General features: G+C 41.4%; 1 protein-coding gene across 4 annotated transcripts in view; it reads left to right on the forward strand.

Moving 5' to 3' along the window:
* ADD3 (adducin 3) overlaps positions 1-19,904 on the forward strand; it is a 100,996-nt gene that overhangs the window by 47,445 nt on the left and 33,647 nt on the right. Inside the window, exon 1 of one of the 4 annotated variants that reach the window (XM_057420916.1) lies at positions 5,506-5,524. The exons of the other annotated variants lie outside the window; for them this stretch is intronic. The gene's annotated coding sequence lies outside the window, so the exon portion shown is untranslated. Of the gene's footprint in view, positions 1-5,505; positions 5,525-19,904 lie in introns of those variants that run through there. 4 annotated transcript variants of the gene reach the window in all.

The following is a 19,904-nucleotide window of genomic DNA, read 5'->3' on the forward strand; positions in this document are numbered from 1 at the left end:
GACGTTGTTCAGAGAAACTATTCCTGTGTGCCCTTGCTTCCACCTCCTTCCCCCCATGACTTCTCCCGCAATGTAAAACTGAATTGTTCATATACAGGAACTTTCTGTGTATGTTTCTAATATGTGAGAAAGTAAGAAATCACCCCCCCCCAATGGATTTGCCCTCTGTGGAGTAGCTGCAAGTGAAATTACAGGAAGAATGATGAGTGCTGTTCTTGCTTTCAGGCAGCAGTGCAACAATACAGCAAGATTACTTGCTGCCTAAAATGTGCTATACTTCTGATTTAAAAAAGTTATGCTGCTTCTGTTTACCTATTATTGAGTCCTTGGTTCCTAGGGAGTAAAAAGAGAAGGTATTTTAAACCACTTGCACAAATTCATACTTTTCAGGTAGCCTCAGGGGTTTGTATTTACTTTCCTTGGGAAACTGATTTACTGGAAGTCCCCTGGTTTTGCGTGACAACACCACATGCTTGCGTAGGTGTAGAGATGATGCCAACCTTCCAAAAGCATAGGTCTGAACTTGAGATCTACATTTTAAAAGGTAATGTTTAAATATTTCACCAGTCTTTGCTAAAACAGTATTGGTCTCACATTTGTTTCATTACTGGAGGGACGCAATATCAGAGTCTTACTTCTGCAGAGTGTTTTTCTTTCACACACTGGACACAACCCTGTGGTTTTAGCAGACCCTGTTTATTCAGCAAAATACATAAGATGGGTACTTCAGCATGGCTTTTGTAAAGGGAATAGCCCCTTAATAGTTACTTTTTACCTTAGGTACTGGTCTTGAAAATGGTCAAGTGCAAATATTTTTTTATTAGTGTTATTTTCCTGAATACCTGTGCACTTTGAGCTGTTGCCCCTCAATGAGTGGTCCTGCAAATCAAAAGTGACCTGCTATTACTAAAGATCAAAGGAGCTGTTTTTAACTGGTGGTGGAGCTGAAGAAAGAAATGCCAGTAATATATATTAGAAGAGTCTTGCTGTGTGTGGCTTTACCCAGAGAAAAGGAATCCATATGGATAACTTGGAATTTTTAAATGGGGCAGGCTTGGCTTAAGGGAGGAAAAAATACATGTTGTTTTGGGGTGGTTTTTTTAGGGGTTAGATGGAAAAGGTGAGCTGTGCATGTAGCTTCATCGGTTTATTCCAGAATTGGATGAAATTTCCAGGCACTCAGAGGGACAGGGTTTCTAGATGTTCTTGATTACATAGAATCATAGAATAGTTAGGGTTGGAAAGGACCTTAAGATCATCAAGTTCCAACCCCCCCTGCCATGGGCAGGGACACCTCACACTAAACCATGTCACCCAAGGCTCTGTCCAACATAGCCTTGAACACCGCCAGGGATGGAGCATTCACAACTTCCTTGGGCAACCCATTCCAGTGCCTCACCACCCTTACAGTAAAGAACTTCTGCCTTATATCTAACCTGAACTTCCCCTGCTTAAGTTTTAACCCATTACCCCTTGTCCTATCACTATAGTCCCTAATGAAGAGTCCCTCCCCAGCACCCTTATAGCCCCCTTTCAGATACTGGAAGGCTGCTATGAGGTCTCCACGCAGCCTTCTCTTCTCCAGGCTGAACAGCCCCAACTTTCTCAGCCTGTCTTCACACAGGAGGTGCTCCAGTCCCCTGATCATCATGGCCCTCCTCTGGACTTGTTGCAGCAGTTCCATGTCCTTTTTATGTTGAGGACACCAGAACTGTACATAGTACTCCAAGTGAGGTCTCACAAGAGCAGGGTAGAGGGGCAGGATCACCTCCCTTGACCTGCTGATCTCGCTTCTTTTGATGCAGCCCAGGATACAGCTGGCTTTCTGAGCTGTGAGCGCACACTGCTGGCTCATGTTCATTTTCTCATCAACGCCCTTGATTTATATATTCTATGCCTTTCCTGGAAACCGAAGGTTGGCATGAGGGGATTTTATTCATAGGAAAGTCTGAATTCTTCCTTACGTTCTGGAGCTTCAGGGTGGCAAGATTACTCGCCAATTAAGTAGTAACAACTTATGAATAAGCCTTACTTTGATGTGGATGGAGCCAAGTCTCTAGCAACTTTACTGTAAAAGCACTAATCCCAAATAAAAGTAACGGCTTTCATGAAGTGCCCTAAGTTTACATGTTTGGCATCAGCCGACAGAGATGTCTTGGCAGACATGGTATCGACACTTGAGTTTCTGAGACTCTCCCACCTTGCCCCTGTGTGGGTAAGTAAACATGTTGTGTGTCCTGCATGCTGAACCTGGCTTTGCTGGCAGCTCCCTATCACCTACTCCTGCCGCCCTCTCCCCCAGATAACTTTACCCTCCTAACGCAGATAGGCAGCGCTCTGGTCTGGATTTCATTTCTTCTTCTTCAGCTCTGTGCGATCCCGCGCGCATTCCTAACGCGTTACCAACAGCCCACGGCTCTGAAAGCGCTGTATCAGCTTTCAGTGGCAAAAGCTCGGAGAGGAAACAGGCCGGTTCCTCTGTGTGCAAACAGCTGGGCAGTTGTGGATGGAATTAATTGCTGATATACACTGGCTGTGTTTTTCTTCTTTTGTCATTTCCTTTGCAGCTGTGAAAGCCTTTGAAAACAGCACAGACTATCTCAGCAGTAGCAATGCAAAAGTACTGAAGTACATGAGCTTATTAGGATTTGTGTATAAAATACCGCCTCTCCTTAGCTGTGACAGCCAGCACTGTTGACATGGATATTCAAATCCAACTGCACCTTCCAGAAGTAATTTCTGATTTTGGACTTCCAGCTTAAAAGTCTACTGCGGAGTTTTGTCTTTCTGAAAGCAACATTCAGTGTTTTCTGAAAATAGGAGTCAACGTGGAGCACTGGAAGTAATCCGTTCTGAAAATAGTTGGCTTCCATCTATAGGTTTGGAGCTATTATATCAAATAGCCTGATGCTGCTTTAGCCAAATGTGAAACAGTCAAGTTGCTGAAAGTCATGTTCCTGGCCAGCAGTTATGGGAAATTTATCACGAGGTTGGAAAATACACATGTTATCAACAGGGCTGCATGTCTGCCTCCAGGCTTCACCCAGCCCCTAACAATGCAAAACAAACCACCCATCACAAATCAAAAAGTGCTGTCAAAAGTAGATTCTGAGCACTAGTGGTGTCAGAAGCTGCAGAATGCTGGGTTTAGTTGTAAAATCAGTGGAAAAATGCGTAGTACCTATTGTTGAAGATAATATTTTGTTAGCTTCCACCCTTTAAACTCCACAGATATTTTTCCTCGTGTTTATTAAGCTGTTCTAAAAACACTTCTGTTCTATGGAATTGTTAGGCATCCCCTACTTAGCAGGCTTACTCTGCCATGCAGTTTACTCAGGGGAGCATCTCTAAGCTCTTTCGCCATAAAAACTACAGCTCTCCTAGGGATACACCATAATTGCACACTGTAAACTTATAAATACCCTGATACCTAGAATGGATTGCTTATTGAAATAAATGCTAGAGAAAGTTTTTGTTGTTTTAAGACCTGGTCCTAATAACTAAATAAATGAAGTTGTACAAATATGCTGAAAATGTCCCTACCAGCTTGTGTTGTGCAATTACTTCTACCACAAGATGAGTATTTCAAAGGTCCCACTGAAACCACGGCCATTATTTGTGGTAAGAAATACTGCACAGAGTGAGGAAGGGCTGACAGACCAAGATCTTAAAAATCAAATAATTTTTTAACCAATAATAGAAAAATTAACATTACACAACTTGTGGAAGGAGCCAGGCTTGCAGTCACAGCATCCATAGCAGCCAAACTCTTAACATCTGTGTGCTTGTACTTGCAGCAAAAACAGGGAAGTGCATCCTAGTGTTTTAGCCTTTTACCCAAGGGATTTCTGCTGTGCCTTCATGTGTGTCATAGCTAATAGCACATAGGGAGACACCAAACCAAGCCTGGCTCGCATGGCACTCCGGAAGTTCAGCTGTAGTAACTTGATTGTAAATCTGAGCTGGAGAGTCAATATGTTCAGACTGTGGCTGTTACTTCAAAGAATACAGGCTGCCTCTTTGAAAGGCTTCTTGTTTTTATAGTTACACAGAAGTTAACTATTACATAAGTCGTATGTTATACGTATGTGTGTAGGTGAGTATATATATATGTACGCTGATATTTAAATATACATACATCATGGGCAGCCTGTCCCACTAAGTATTTTTTGGCAGGTAACAATCATGGAAACAATTAAAATTCCTGTGCAGCATCAGATTAGTTATTTTTTGGGGAGAGTGGGTGGTATTTTGAGAGGAAAAAAAAGCAGATCTGTTCTTTAGATCCAAAGTGTAAAAGCATTCTGGAGTCTTTTTTACCAGAAGCTCTCTGTCAATTTGTGTTTTGACAGAAAGGTCTGACCATCAGGAATACAGTTCTGGTGTTTGTACTGTGGTATATTATTAGTAAATACTTAAGAAATGATGGAGCTGTAGTTGTTTCTATGGCCAGTAACCAACTGTCCATTTCAAGGCACCAAACAATGGATGAAAACAGTGCTCTGAACTGCCCTGTAGTGCAAGTTGTTAAAGTTTAGAAACTCTTTGCTTTCTTCTCTGGCTTCATGTTATTTCCTGATTCACTTCAGTCTAGTGTCTGTCTGACTGAGAGATTGAAAGGGGCAAAAACCCAACCAGTTTTTAAGAACTTGTACAGTAGCTGGGCAATTTAATTTCATCCAACATTGAAGATCCTGATCCCTGTGGGGTTACGTGACAAGTTGGTGGCGTGATTTGCTTTGCAAACCTATAAATGAGTTTGTGTTTGTGAATCTCTCAGGAATCTCTCAGCTGTGGTTTCTTTCTCCACCCTTTCTCATGAATAAACTTGAAAAAAATTCAGGACAAGATTTCTCTGGACTCGCCACATCTGATGATATCTTTTTCAACTGTGGTCTTTATATACATGTACTTCTTAAACAATTGGGAGGTATGGTGCAATGTGCTTCCTCAGAGGGAGGAACTCTGTTAGTAAAGATGACTAATTCTGTGGGAAGAGTCAAGCACACAAAATGCTAATGCTGTAGCTGGGAGGAGTCTGTAGCTTTGGTTCTTAATTCCCTTCGGGTTTTGACAGCGACTTGGAACAAGGAAGTATTCAGTCAGTTATGGTGAAACATGGAAAAGATTTCAATCCTCCTGCCAACTAATATACTCTCATATTATATATACTTTCAATATACTAATAAGTTCAGTGTCTTAATCAATCACCTGACTTGCTACATGAAGTAATTACATGCAATTAATAAATATTTCAGCTTGTTCTGCATGTGATTTATAAGCCTTAGTTGACTAATCCAATGCATCGTTGCGTGAGCTTTGTGTAAGAGGGGGTTCATTCAATAAAAATAAAAGGAGCATTTAAAGAGCCTTTTATTCCTGTCATAAAGATGCTTTGTGCTATTGCCGTTGTGTGTTTGACAGCACAGTTGGGGATGGATGCTGCAGAAATTTGTCTTGTATTTTGGTTGTCTTCTATTTTGAGACTTGCATGATTTTTATCTTCAGTGTCGTGCCATGACTGGTGAGTTACCATTTCTGTGCTTGAATGGGGTTTTCCTGTGGAGCTAGCATCTGTGTCATCCATAAATCAGTTACTCTGTTTCCCTCAGTTGTTGTGCATATTACAGGGGTTTGGTTTAGGAAATGTGATTGGATTCTTCTTCCACTTATGTCCAGGAGAGCACCAGCCTCAGCAGAACTGGGCTCAGTGTTTTCAGTATATACTGGCACCTAAAGTGAGCACAACCACATCGGGCACAGGGCTGATTCTGCTGTGGTGCTGCAGTGGCCTTTGTGGTTTTAATTTTATGAAGCAAAATAAATCAAGTACGTATGGTTTTGTTTAGTGGTAGGGTTTGGCTTTGTTCTCTTTTTTTTTTCAGTTGATTATGAATAGGTAATCTTGATTTAATTTGGAAGATACATTTTAACACTTGGCTCTAAAACATAGTGCAGCACCAGTCACATGGTTATCGCTATTGTTGCACTGTAGTTCCCTATCTCAGTTTATTGTATCCAAGTAGTTCAACTTCTGTGAATATGTGTGCTAATGGACTTTTATCACGTGCATGAGTAGTAGCAGGCTAGACGCTCTCCTGTATTAGTCATTGCAGTGAGAGATGATAGACAAGTCTGTTCTCTTTTAAAGCTATAGCAGAATACATCAAGCAGCCTCATTAATCTATACTGTAATAGCATCCAGTGCCTTGGATTACATCAGATTCTTATGATAAACACATAACTAGCTATGGAATTCAATTTTCTGGTGTCCAAAAAAGGTGAGACACCCAAGTATTTTGCAATAAACAAACTTGAATTAGGGAGAAAAGATGAGGAAAACTCTTCTAATTTCCAGTAGGTTAATCATGCTTTCAACATCTGGAATTAAGGTTTCTCTTAAGTGCAGTTTTGAGATCTGCAGTATTAATCCCAGAGTTTTTCTGAGGGCATGCAGAATTTAGCCTAGGAGTTGGATACTCAGTCCTGGCACTTGTTTTCTGCATTGTTCCCACATTCTGGCACTCAGCTCCCTTTCCTCGCCTCACTGAGCACTGAAAAGGACATAAATTGACATAACTAGATTTTTCTGCCTGGTGCAAGGGAAGCAGCCTGGAAGATAAACTTTAACCTATCATCCTGTCAACAAATTTGCATTGTTACAGAAGCAAGAATTTATATACTGTGGAGTCAAGAATAGCGTGCAGGGACAATGCATTGAGATAGACAAAGCGCATATCTGAAGTTATATTATTTTCAGCCTATAAATAGGAGCTAAGCATCCCACTGTTCGGTTTGCTTTCCCATAACTGTAGCATAAAAAAAGTTCTCAGTATTTCCACTGGCCTAAAGTGAGGAAATCCTAAGAACAACCAAAGTTGAAGAATTAATGGGAAAATTATGGAAGCATTTGGCCTGTCAGTCATGTTGAGATGGCTGACTTCTCCTAGCAGCCTATACTGTGTCTTCAGCATGCCACAGCTCGGTTATGCAACCTTGGGAAATTTCTCTCCTGCTGAATGCACTCCTCCTTTATTAAGGCTAATGGGAGTCATGTGTTGGCCTCAGTGGGAAAACAGACCCTTACAAATCTTTCTGGTAGATTTGGTGGAAACAGAGCTCACGTTCATTATTTCTGTGTTCTGGGCGGTTGGATGGCTCATTAGCAGGATGTTAATGATGTTCAGTACGCTTCTTTATTGGATGAGAGGATGTGGCGAAAATATAAAATTAATGACTTCTCACTCTTTTAATTTCCTGTATTGCTGGATTAATTTCTTCCTTTTGTGTCCTTTCTCTCATCCCAGTACTTAAACACTGTTCCCTGTAACCCTGTGGATGTGATACTGGGGGTGCTCCAGCCCCACTGTTGGGTCACTTTGCCCTAAGCCTTGGAAACTTACTACAGCTGAGTAGCAATCATTATGTTTTCAGTCCTTCTAGAATTAAATGCAGGAAGCATAAACATTGATCAGGTAGGAGCCAAATTCTAGTGGTGGGACTGTCATGTTAATATCATAGAATCCCAGACAGGTTTGGATTGGAAGTCACCTGAAAGCTCATGCAGTTCCAACCCCCTGCCAGGGGCAGGGACACCTTCCACTAGACCAGGTTGCTCCAAGCTGTGTCCAGCCTGGCCTTGAGCACTGCCAAGGATGGGGCAGCCACAGCTTCTCTGAGCAACCTGTGCCAGAACATCACCACTCTCACAGTAAAGAATTTCTTCCTAATGTCTAATGCAAATCTTCCCTCTTTCAGTTTAAACCCTAACCTATTACCCCTTGTCCTCTCACTACATGCCCTGTAAAAAGTTCTTCTCCAGAGTTCTTGTAGGTCCCTTCAGGTATTGGAAGGCTGCTCTAAGGTCTCTCCGGAGCCTTCCTTTCTCCTGGCTGAACAAGTCCAGCTCTCTCAGGCTGTCTCCATAGCAGAGGTGCTCCAGCTCTTGGATCATCTTCATGGCCTCCTCTGGGCTTGTTTGAGCGGGTCCATGTCCCTCTTGTGTTGAGGGTATCTATAGTGACAGCCACACGCAGAGGCAGTAAACCTGGTTTTGCACGGATCCATAGGGCAGGGCCTGTGAGGAGCGACAGGCGAGAGCCACGCCGCTGCTTCACTGAGCAGATGTCCCTGCAAAGTGGCTGCTGACAAAAACAACCCCAGCAAGTCACAGCCTGGGCTGCCCCCCCCACCTCCTCCTCCTCGTGACGCTGAGCCCTTGGCCAGTGGTGGGAATTCGCTTCCCCTCGGAAGACGCCGCTTTCGTTTTATCTCGTAGAGGCCACCGCAAGGGAACAATAGGCTATTAGAGCGTTAGAACAACGGGCTCTGACTGACCTCTCATTGCTTCATTGTGTAAAAGGAGAGGCTGGCTGCCCTCGGAGCTCATTTGGTGGCCAGAGCCTGGGAGCCTGGGCTGTTGGTGAGTGTGAAGTGAGGGTGGCCACGAGGGCGCATAGAGGGGCTGCCCCCTGTGAAAGGGAAAGAAATAAACACAGAAATGGTGTTGGCAAAGTACAAGTGGTTTGTTTGGGTTTTTTCTTCCTGGTATAAAATCTGTCTTTATTCTTCAGCTTTGAAGACAAAGCTATGACATGGTTATTTTTGTCACTGCAATAGTAAGAATGGCTGGAAATGGCTGAATCACAGGCACAGAGTTCAGTCACCAGCAAAAAGGTGCTGGCGTCCCAGTTTCACATGGAACAGGACAGACAGGGTTTTACCCCCCATACCTGATTTTATCATGAATGCAGCAATCATTCTCCCCAAAACTGTGCACATCTGTAAGCAATTAGATAAATGATGCTATTGATATCATAAAAATCAGAGTCAAACTTGCTGTCCTAGGAATTCGCCATTTCAGAGGAATAAGCGTAGACGGGAATACTTTAATTTCAAAAAAGGTATGCTTCAGGTATATGTGCCATTAGTCTTAAAGGTGCACTTTTATTAGAAGTACTCTTATTTCAATGCTGGTGAAGTATATAGAGCTGAAGAGTGGACATGTGTTTTGAGGAAAGTCAGATGGGGCACAACATTCAGCTGTTTGCCAGTGGCTTCTCCTTTGTAAAACAAACTAGTTTCTTAGTCCCTCTGCTTTCACTTACACACATACCCTTCACACCACCACCAACAAAAAGAAACCAGCCCTCCTGATGACATTTCACACTGTCTTGAGGAGAATTTTCCTGCCTCTGTGGCTGGAGGAGGAGCCCATGCAGTATGTGAGTTATTTGTAGATCAGTTGATCTTTCCATGATGAGAAACGCGGTGATGAAACTAGTTCTCTTTTCTGGACTGGTGTACCTGTCACATGCTAAGAATTTTGTGTGTATTATTTTAATGTGTTTTCCTCAAAATACATAATAATGAAGAATTGTGGTTTTCCCTTTCTGAGTAGTTGTCTACTCGTTATGTAAATATATTCCCCAGCACCATGAGTTGAGGCTTCCCAGTTACTGCCCTCACTCTGCATCTCCTGGGTTGCATCTGATAGTCCAAGTACCAGAGGCTTTCTGACCAGTTTGATGGGGGTCAAACAGGCTTTCCATGCAGGAGGAAATATTTCATAGTTATGATATGCACCTCTGTTTATTTGTGAATGAGCTGGGGACAAACAAGTGATGGCAGCAGCTGTGCCATGTGAGTGAGTGTGTCATGAGCCTGCTGGGTAAGGCATAGTGAAGAGCATTATTCCGCTGGGAGGTTGGCACTGGGCATGGCCCTCCAGACTTGCCACAAAGGATTTTCTGTTTGACATGGAATGCAGCAAGCACGTTCAGATGTTAGCAGAGGGTTGCCATGGAAACCGTGTAAACTGTGATGCTAGCAGGCAGAGGCAAAGGTTATGCTGTTGCACAGGCCCTTTTGTTTTCTGTTTAGATGTGTCAGAGCAGCTTATTTCTTAACTCATACTCTCAGCCTATGTAACAATTTGTTCAGATTTTTGGTTTGGCTTTATTTATCTTTGAACCAAGCATTTGTCATGGTTGTAGCAAGGAAGTCAGATGAGCTGCAGGAATAACAATGAGAATGTGTTTTGCTTTTTTTTCCCCTTTTACTTAACAGGGAATAACTTTGAATATCATGATTTGAATCAGTTCATCTTTTTGTCAGTGATAATAGTGCAATTTGAAATGGAGCAACAGGGCACACAAGAAAATAAATCAAGCTGTTCTGCTCCTCTAGTGCAGTTCCCAGTTCTGTTGAGTGCTTTTATTGCTCAGGTAGAACTCTTCCAGGTTATCCTTCACTGTCACTTGGGGAATTTTGAATGCTTGTCTGTCTCCTCTCAGAAGTATGAACTTATGCTGCTTATAGATACCAGTTTTAACACTGATTAGCCTTCAGCTCATGCTGCTTTTAAATTTATACTACAAATTTAAATTTCCAGACATATCTATTGCTTTGTGCATGTTTCAGGAAGGGCTACCACCCTGGACATTATTATTACTAAAATAAAGAGAAGTATTGGCTCTTCCATACCATTGTCCAAGTTCCCATTTGATAGTCCATGTTTCCATAATTGTGCCTGTTCATAGGTTCAGCTTAATTATTGTGAGAGGTGGTTTTTTGAATGCCTGAACTCAGTTCTGTGCTCATGCTGCATATCAGTGAGAGGTCCAGGTACCTGCTTGTTCACCTGCTGAACAATGTGATCTTACCTGATCACACTGCATGGTTGGCATGGTTTAGTCTTGGGTGACATGGTTTAGTGTGAGGTGTCCCTGCCCATGGCAGGGGGGTTGGAACTTGATGATCTTAAGGTGCTTTCCAACCCTAACTATTCTATGATTCTATTCCCTCCTGCCACTGAACTTGTGAACCTATTGGATGCTTTAAGCCAAACTTGATACAGGTAAAAAATAATTGTCTTACACATTACAAAAGTTAATATATGGTTAAAAGACAAAGGTGTGGAATTTTGGTGCTGAGGTTGAACAGAGGTACGAGTTGCTTGTTCCATCTGATCATAGGGTAATGACTAAAAAAAGCCAATCCCGTATAAGTGTAATTAACTGAAATTGTGATCAGTTTGCAGAACCAAGAGACAACTTAAATTCTCAATTTTGAAGCGTCTTATAATTTGGTACAAAAAAAAAAATGTTACCTCTTAGGTGTATGTGTCCATCTAACATAGGTAAGTAACCTATAGGCATTAATTGTGTTTCCAAACAATGTAGTTTTGAAAGGTTGTGCTGCCGCAATACACAAAGCATCACTTAGTCATTACTCTTTGTGTATGTCCCCTAGAAGGACAAAACAGCTGACTTGTAGCACTTCCTGTTGTGGACAGTAGTTTCTACTACAGAATGGAAAGGGGAAATGCACCCTTGTTGCATTACTAGGATAGTTGTTGACTTATTTTTGGGCAGTGAGACATGCCCATAACCTCCTGCACCATGCCAGGAAGGGATGGACTTGTTTGTTTAGTTATTTATCTTTCTCTGTCTCATGTTTTGTTATTTAGATATCAGATGTATAATTATGAAAAGCTTTGTATCCAGTGCATCATTAATGTGACAGCTAAAAATAACTTCAAAGCAATAAACCAGTTGGTATGACTCCATCTGTTTTTTTGTCTTCTAGAAACCACTAGTCTTCCAGTCCAATATCACACAATTGCAAACAGCACTTTGAATATAACATGAAAGTGAACACAGGACAGACATAACAAAAACATATCTGCAGGTTCCCTATAGGATAGCTGTATAATTGTGTTCTGTGTTGGACAGGGGTTGTGCACCAGGTAGGAGTGGTTTTCATGATGAATTCCAGCTTTCTCAATTTGAAGCCAGAAGTCTCAAGAAAACATCTGTTCACATAGCACATGACTTTGCATGCTTTTCATCACTTTTGCCTGACTGCTTTGCAGTACAAACTCTGATTAGTTTTGATAATTTATCACAGAGCCAACATAATACTGATGAGGCAGGCAGAAATCAGAATCCCATAGCAATTTGCCAGAGAATTAAAAAGAACAAAAGGACAAACCCACAGCAACCCACAAATGGCATCTTAAATGCTTGTTCCAATGTATTCTGGAAGCATCACTTAATAATTAAGATTTAAAAAATAGAAATCCAACTATCTCTCTGCCCAATCTAAAGCAATAACTTAGCAAGTTGGAACAATACATCTTAAAGGTGGGAAATCTTATTACTGCCCAACTCTAGAAGCAGCATCCATGCTACTCCTTCAGAAACCTTTGAGACCAGAAGCTGAAGACCAGATTCATCGTGCAAATTCCTTTTCCCCTTTTTTGGATTAAGAAATGAGTTCCAAAGAAGATGTGGTTCATCCACATCCCCAGTGTGGCTAATGCAGAGCTCTGGCTGCCCTGGGTCAGCAGCGTCCTCCTCAGCATTCCAGCACGTCTGTGGAAGCTGTCATGAACAAGCCTTTGGCAGGCCTCTAATCACCTATTATCCAGCACTTGATTAATCAAGTTTTGTGGTATTCTTTGGCATGTTCTTACTTTAATACAGAGATCTTTAATTCCTTGAACAGTGTTGGGTTTTTCAGATGTTTTAAAAAAAACAACCCAAAACACATAAGCGAACAAGATAACTGAAAGGCATAGATGTGATTTACTTTCACTCCTCAAGCAGATGTAATCTGTGTGGCCTCAGATGGTTTTTTTTGGTGCCATCAGTAATTTTCTTACGGTATAAACTGAAATACCTTGTTTGCTTAGGATGGTTTCCATGAGCTATTCAAAACTAAGCATCACCAAAGCTCAGAACATGGTATCATTTCTCTATTAATTGTTTTTTAAACTGGGTGGTTTTGATTCTTAACAATATAACTGAGAGAGAAGTTTGTCCCCTCATATCTCTGCACTCATACTCTGAACTCCAGCCCATGGGTAACATGTCTGATGCTTGCATTCAACATAAACATAGGCAGGTTTAATTGCAAACAGGCAAATACCATTTTCAGGCCAGGTTTACAAACAAGCTTTGGAAATTCAAAGAAAATAACTTTGATGTTATTAGTTTTATCTAAGAGGCAGATCCATCTAATATATTTGTTGGCTTCAGAATATTCTTGAAACCACAAACAAAAAAACCAGTAGAAGTCAAAACTGAAAGACTTGTTTGGAGAAGGACTTGAGGGAGAGTGTTTCATACTGCATGTGTGACTGATCAAGGGCTGCTCGTGCCTGCAGAATTACAACCAAGGAATGTGCAATTGGGCTTTGAGTTGCTGGTGCTGCAACTCGTTCAAGTACCTGGTTTGTTTCTCCTCCAAGAGAAACCATGAAACAGCTTTTCTTCACTTAATAGAAAGTGTCTTCTCAAGCTGTCTGTGGTGGATGGTGTGTGTCTGTGCTGCTTTGGCTGCTAGGAAATTCTGCCCCTGGTACATTGGGTTGGCTCCTCTTTAGATGTGAAAATATTCATGCTTCACGCAACTTCTTGGGACAAAAGAGAGTATGGTTTAAGTCTCTAGAAGTGTTCAGTGTCAGGCTGACTTTGCATTCTAGAAATAACCATCACAGATGTTTGCGAGTCCCCAGGATTTTGTGTAGCATGCCAGGATGCATCCATGCTCTGTGATACTGGAGTAGTGTGTTGTGGAGTGTTCTATTTTATCCAGGCCTTCAGTGCTCATGGAGAAAGAGAATTATGGGATAAAAGTAGATAACTGCTTGCTTGCACTGAAAAATAATAGTAACCTAGTTTTGAAGTATTTATATATTCTGCTTTTGGCATTTAAAACGCTACTCTTGGTACTGTGCTTAATGCTGACTCACCATAGCCCTCACTGCGAGTCCTACCAAAGCTTTTGTTGGTAAATCTTCAGCACTTGTTCAGGAACATGCTGGCTATGGCTCTGTGCACATCTGCTCCCTCTGTTCAGTGCTGTGGTTAAGTCCTAAATGACCTTCTGGCTTCAGACTGCCTACCTTGAAATTCAGTGGAGTAATTTTCCATTCCTGAAGGTGTAGAAGACCTTTGGCTCTCTACGTTCAACTGCTTTTCTGGTACCATGAGCAAAAGGTGGCAGAGACGAAAAGCAGGTCAAATGCAGGCCAAGTCAATTGAGATTAATGTACATACTTATATAGGTTAAACTTTGACTGCAAATGGAACTTTTTGTATTTACTAGTTAGGTAGTTGGTTTGGTTAGTTTAATTATTTTGAAGCAAGCTGAAGACAATATGAGCAATGTGGGTAAATACAGACAAAGTGTTGCTATGCCACTGTAAATCCTAGGGATTCCCCTGGGAAGGATAATTAAAGCAATATGCTTTGAATCCAGCTAAAGAAGCAGCAGCCTTTTGAACTTTTAAGGAGGGCCTGGCTTTGCCCTGAACATCCATGTGGGTTTCTCTGCTCCATACTTTCCCCTGTCCTCTTCCCCTGGATTACTTTTAACCCTGATCCCTTTGTGTATCCAATTTAGACCATAGCTTCATGGAGAGGTGTACTAGCACAGCTAGGGGATATCATTTTGAGAGGTGGGGAGCTGAAACACCCGGGTTGGAAGGGGCCGGATCTCTTCAAGCCAGCCAGGAGAACATGAGAAACTGTAGCATACGTTGTTCTTAGCTCTAGTCCTCTACAGGTGATCGTTTTGTTTGTAGTAGGCATGTGCCCATAACCTCAGTCGAATTCTGCATATTGGTTAACTTTTTTCATGTTGTGTTTTAGCATGATTAACATTTACGTTTCCAAATGGTGCAAGGAAGGGAAAATTTGTCCTATATGTTAAGTTAAAACTAATTCCAGTAACAGAATAAAGGAAAATCCTTTGGATACTGAATGAGGTGAGAAAATTGTTCCCTATGCCATCTCATGGCTGAGACAAGCTGTTAAAGTCCCACCAACAGAGCCCTCCCTCTAAACCTCAATTTGTAGCTTGCTTTTTTGGAGCATACATTAGAGTAAGTGTGGAGCTTTCTTCTCAAGATGCCTCTGTTGTTTTCCATGCTTCTCATGGCCAGGCAGTAGCAATGTGCCTGTGCCTGGGATTAGCTGGCATAATTTGTCTCACACTTTCATTGATCCCTAATATTACTACTTTTAAATTACAATAAAAACCCTTAAAACAACCATAGCATTCTCACTATGCGTGTTCTTCATGTGTGAAATCAGTACATGTGACTGTCTTGTTCTATCTAAAACATTCTTAGTTTTTGGGTGTAACTAACAGAAATCAGTGCTGTTGTTTTCTGTTTAAAGTGAGAATGTACGCACAGGTCAGTAAAATGTTACAATTCCATTTTTGAGAAGCCAGCCAATGTATTTTGACCTCATCAAGCTGACAGTGGTGTCATAACGCATATTATTGCTCCTTATTTAAGTTTACGGTAGACTTGGTTCTGAGTTCCCCAGATGAACTGGGGGGAATTGTGCAGGGTGTGGTGCCTAATATAAATAAAGATACAATTTGTCCTGCAGACTTTATGATTGAAGGCCTGGCACAATTTCATCTTTTCTTCAAGTCTCCAGTTACAAATGTCCCCACTGAGATTAGCTGTTGGCTGGGTTCCTTACTCCTGGCTTACAAGTTATGAAGCTTGCTGAGCTGCAATTCTGCATGGTCAGTGTGTGGTGGTGGGATTAAATGGGGTCTACACTGAGCTAGTGGTGGTGGTAAAGATCAGGACTCAATGTGAAGAGGGAGAACTCCAGGGGGTTGGGCTATAAAAAGGTTTGGATGTATGCTGCCATGCATGAGATGGGTTGTTCGTGTGAACATTTGTAAAATCCAGCAGTTGCCTCATGTCCATCATCTGCGTTACCCACCACTGCAGCCTCTGACCCTCCAGAAAAACACAGGAGGCAGCTGCTTTGGCCATGACATTTCTCAGGATAATGAAGCTGCCATAAATCAAGAAAGCTTTTGATGTGCTCTGGGATCAATAAGAGTTTTCCCTGCTCTCTAATGTCACGCATGTTGCCAGTGACCAAGGAGGGCTCTTGGGTTGCACAGGAAGGCTGTGAATGCTCCATCCCTGGTGGTGTTCAAGGCCACGTTGGACAGAGCCTTGAGTGACATGGTTTAGTGTGAGGTGTCCCTGCCTATGGCAGGGGGGTTGGAACTGGATGATCTTAAGGTCCTTTCCAACCCTAAGTATTCTCTGATTCTATGATTCTTGCAGATTGCTGGGATTAGCCCTTGTTACTCCAGTGGTGCTTTCCAGGTTGGTGTAAATCAATGGGATTTTAAAAAAATATTTGCATGACAAACTTGTTTCTTCTACTCCATAACTCTGTAGATCTGCATAAAGGATGAAGCTGCTTCCCCCTGCATCTGTGCAGTTCAGAGGCACCAAAGGAAGTTGGAGGGTTTGAATTGCGAGAGAGAAAGAGTTGCAAAATGTGAACAGTTTTAACTGCAATCACCTTTTATAGTTACATGTTTTTCCTCACAGCTAAGTTCATAGTTTATTATGGAGGAACCTAGGTTTCATCTTTTTAAAGGAGTGAGGCAGATTTTCCAGCCATTGCTTGTCTGTGTGTGGGGGTTGCATGTTTGCGTACTTTCACAGCTTAATACGGATAAGTACTAACTGAATGTAATCTTTTAATTTAGCTCTCTGTTGTCTACTGACTCGTGAAATATTTTTAGTTAACTTAGCCACAAGTGCTTATGGAGATAAGCAGAGATAAGACTTAAAAACAAAAGTTAGTTGAAGCTGCTTTGGTGCTGCAGCATTTTGCATTTCATCAGAATCCTTAAAACCATAGTGAAAAGCAGTTATTCCTTATTTATGTCTTACATCTTCATTTCTGGTTTTATAATAAAACTGAAATATGCATTTGGGGTTAAAGCTCCCTAACATTATTTTGAGGGGTTCCATGGCTCAAGTTCAAACACAAATAATTTACTTGCAGAGCAAATATCAGACTTCACTTGTCTCCCTTATTGACACTGACTCGTCAGGGTATCAGTTAGTATTGGGAATGGATAAATACAGGACATTAATTCCCAGCAAGTGCTGACATCTCTGATGGATTATTTAAATACTCACTAATAATATGTATTATTTTGTTCCAGGCACCCAAACAGGTTTGACATGGGTGGGTCAATGCTGTCAGCTGTAAAAGAAGGGTAACAAAACAAGGTCAGCAAGAGCTGAAATGCTCTGCTGGTTTGGGAGAGCCCATCAGGGCCGTGCTGAGCCATGGTCCAGCTCTCTGAACTGTGCTGTGCTGCTGGGAGCCGCTCAGGAGTGCCTGGACCTTCTGTGGTCTTATGGCCTGCTGTCACGCTGGAGTTACACATGTGTTCCTGTGATTCCATCAGCTAGAACTACTGTTTAGAGATGATTCCCTGCCCATAGCAGGGGGGTGGAACTAGATTACCTTAAGGTCCTTTCCAACCATTCTTCATATGCTTTTAAAAGTGATTAAATTTGGATGCATAGTTTATTCTCTATGATGTCTAAGCTTTAAGGTGGTGTTAGGAAAGAGCTAGTGCTTTTATCTCATAAAAGAGAGAGGCTTTCTTTCCCCTGGCAGCTTCTGTACATGTCCTTAGCTTTCTGCTACAGTGAGGACAGCAGTCTTGCCTTTGGATAGAAGCAGTGTTCAGGTATTTTCAAGTGATCTCATATCCTGTGCATGAAATTTTAATTTAATGCTGCTACAGAAAACTAGCTTAAACCAAGATAAACTTACATCCTCATAACAGAACTCATTTCTATTGTGCTTTTTCATGAACTTCAGTATAACCTAAAAGATGAAAGAGAAACAGAAGAAAAGTGGGTGTGAGTTACGACTGACACACTTTTCAAGTCCAGTGAGTACAGAAGCTATTTGCAGTTTAACAAATAATTTAAGTTTTTAGCTGTTCTGGTGGTTTTACTCAATTTAAGGAGGTGATTTATTTTAAATTGCCTTAGAAATAGTCCCTGTCCGCAGACTCAAAACCATTTCAAAAGACAGTAACCCTGTGCACCCAAGCAGAGGTGACAAGTATCAGCAGTTCATAGTGCAGGTTTCAAAGTATGGGTACACTCAGATACTTAAATAAAACCTACATATAAGCAAAATGTACCCCAACTTTAAAGCTGTTCCTGGGAAATTGCATTGAAACAGGTTGTTATTAAAAATAACAAGTAAATAAAAGGAGGAAATGTAGCTATGAAAGAGAAAATTTCCTTTTAAAAGAACAAGTTCAGAAAAAAGGAAAAAACACAGCAGTGTAATATCTGTGGGTGACTGACCTCTTTCTCTTAAAGCAAGGGTTTAGTGACACAATCTATTGTGTCTCTTTTAAGTTACAAATGAATAGTTCTTATTTGCTTATATCATACTGTCATAGATAACTGGCATGGCAAACTCTATCCAGCAGTAGATGAAGTTTTATAGCGAATAACCAACCTGTGACATGTTGATTTGTTACTCTGACATTTCAGTGTTTTCTCATGGTGCAGCCGTCCCTTTCTTGCTGCAGTGCAGGAGCACCTGTGTGCGTCATTCCACCAACAAACTCTGAGTTCCTCCTCTGTTACTTCTCTGTCACCAGTTTGCTTGTGTGGCTGGGTTTGTTCTGACCTGACTCTTGTGTAAAGAACATTATAATCTCAAAATGTTCTCGTTGTCAGCACAACCTGAACATTATGCTTGTAAAACAAGAAACCATCATTTTATGGAGCGAAGCAAGGAAGTCTCTACACTGCTGACTGCTTAAGGGTCACATAATGCAGCAATGGAAACAGCCAAGTTACATACAGCCTTTCCTCAGCACAGGAGGTTCTATACTGGGCAAGGTGAACCTTGGATCTGAACTCTATGGAGGTTGTCCATATGAAACTGGTTTTGTCTTTTCTCATACTATCATCCAGAAAAGGGTAACCGAATAGGTCCCACATCAAGGGAATCATTAAGGATAATTAAAAACTGACAGACAGCAGTGAGGGAATACCAGAATCTGAACGGTTAAAGTACCCTGGGTCTATAGAGTTAAGCATACAAGCTCATTTATGAGATTTAACACATGCAAATAGCACTTATGGCCATGTGGTAGAGCATATTGGATACATCAGTCCATCACTCTGGGCTTGGGGTTATTTGCCCTCACTGCTTGCACTGCAAAATGTTGGCAGGCTGGCCTGCAAATGTGGAGGTGCAGGCTGCACCTACTACAGGCTGAGTGCATGATAAGGAGTCTTTGTAAGGAGTCTTCCTTTCTCCTTAGTTGAAGAAAAAGATGTTGCATCTTCAATTAAAGGTGCAGGTATAACCCCCGTATCGTGGCTGGCTGTCAGCAACCTACTGTGTTATCTTACTTTTTGACAGCAAAGAGTAGCTGGCTCAGTTCCGGTTTATACTGAGTAACGTGTGAATTGCACAGCTTGAATATTTATGTTGACTTTAATATTGCACTATATAATTGGGAAAAATTGCACTTTAGATTTAACAGAGAAACACAAACCCAAGATTCAAATACACCCAAGGTCTTATTTCTTAGGAAAAAATATATCCTGTTGTCACATAGTCTCTTTAATGTGCTGTCTGAAGGGGCGTGATGGTTATTTTATTAGCTTGCTCTGTTTAAAAGCAGAAAGACTTAAATACACAGCACTGGGTTAGAATATTTGGTTTATAACCAGCTGGGGCTGTAGCATGACAAATTGTTTATGGCTGCATTGCCACTGGAAGAGGCAGTATTAGACACCCCTGTATCATCCCTGGTTTTATTTCAGAACAAACATTTGTGTAGATGTGCAATTAGCTGGCAGGGAGAACTGATGCAGCTCAAAATAAATCAAGTTAAAAAACTCTAAACAAACAACATAAAAAAACAAACAAACAAAAAAAACAACAGAGAAACCAGCACTTTAAACTCAGCCAAAGAGTAAGTTTCTCCTACAAGTTCCATCATCTGGCTGTACAATCACCTATTGGTATGAACCTGAAGGGAAGATGCAAGGAGAAAGACTG

The sequence above is a fragment of the Pezoporus wallicus genome, unplaced genomic scaffold (genome assembly GCF_028554395.1).
Source record: "Pezoporus wallicus isolate ANWC-B61680 ecotype Strahan unplaced genomic scaffold, APGP_CSIRO_Pwel_v1 contig_3365, whole genome shotgun sequence".
NCBI lineage: Eukaryota > Metazoa > Chordata > Aves > Psittaciformes > Psittacidae > Pezoporus > Pezoporus wallicus.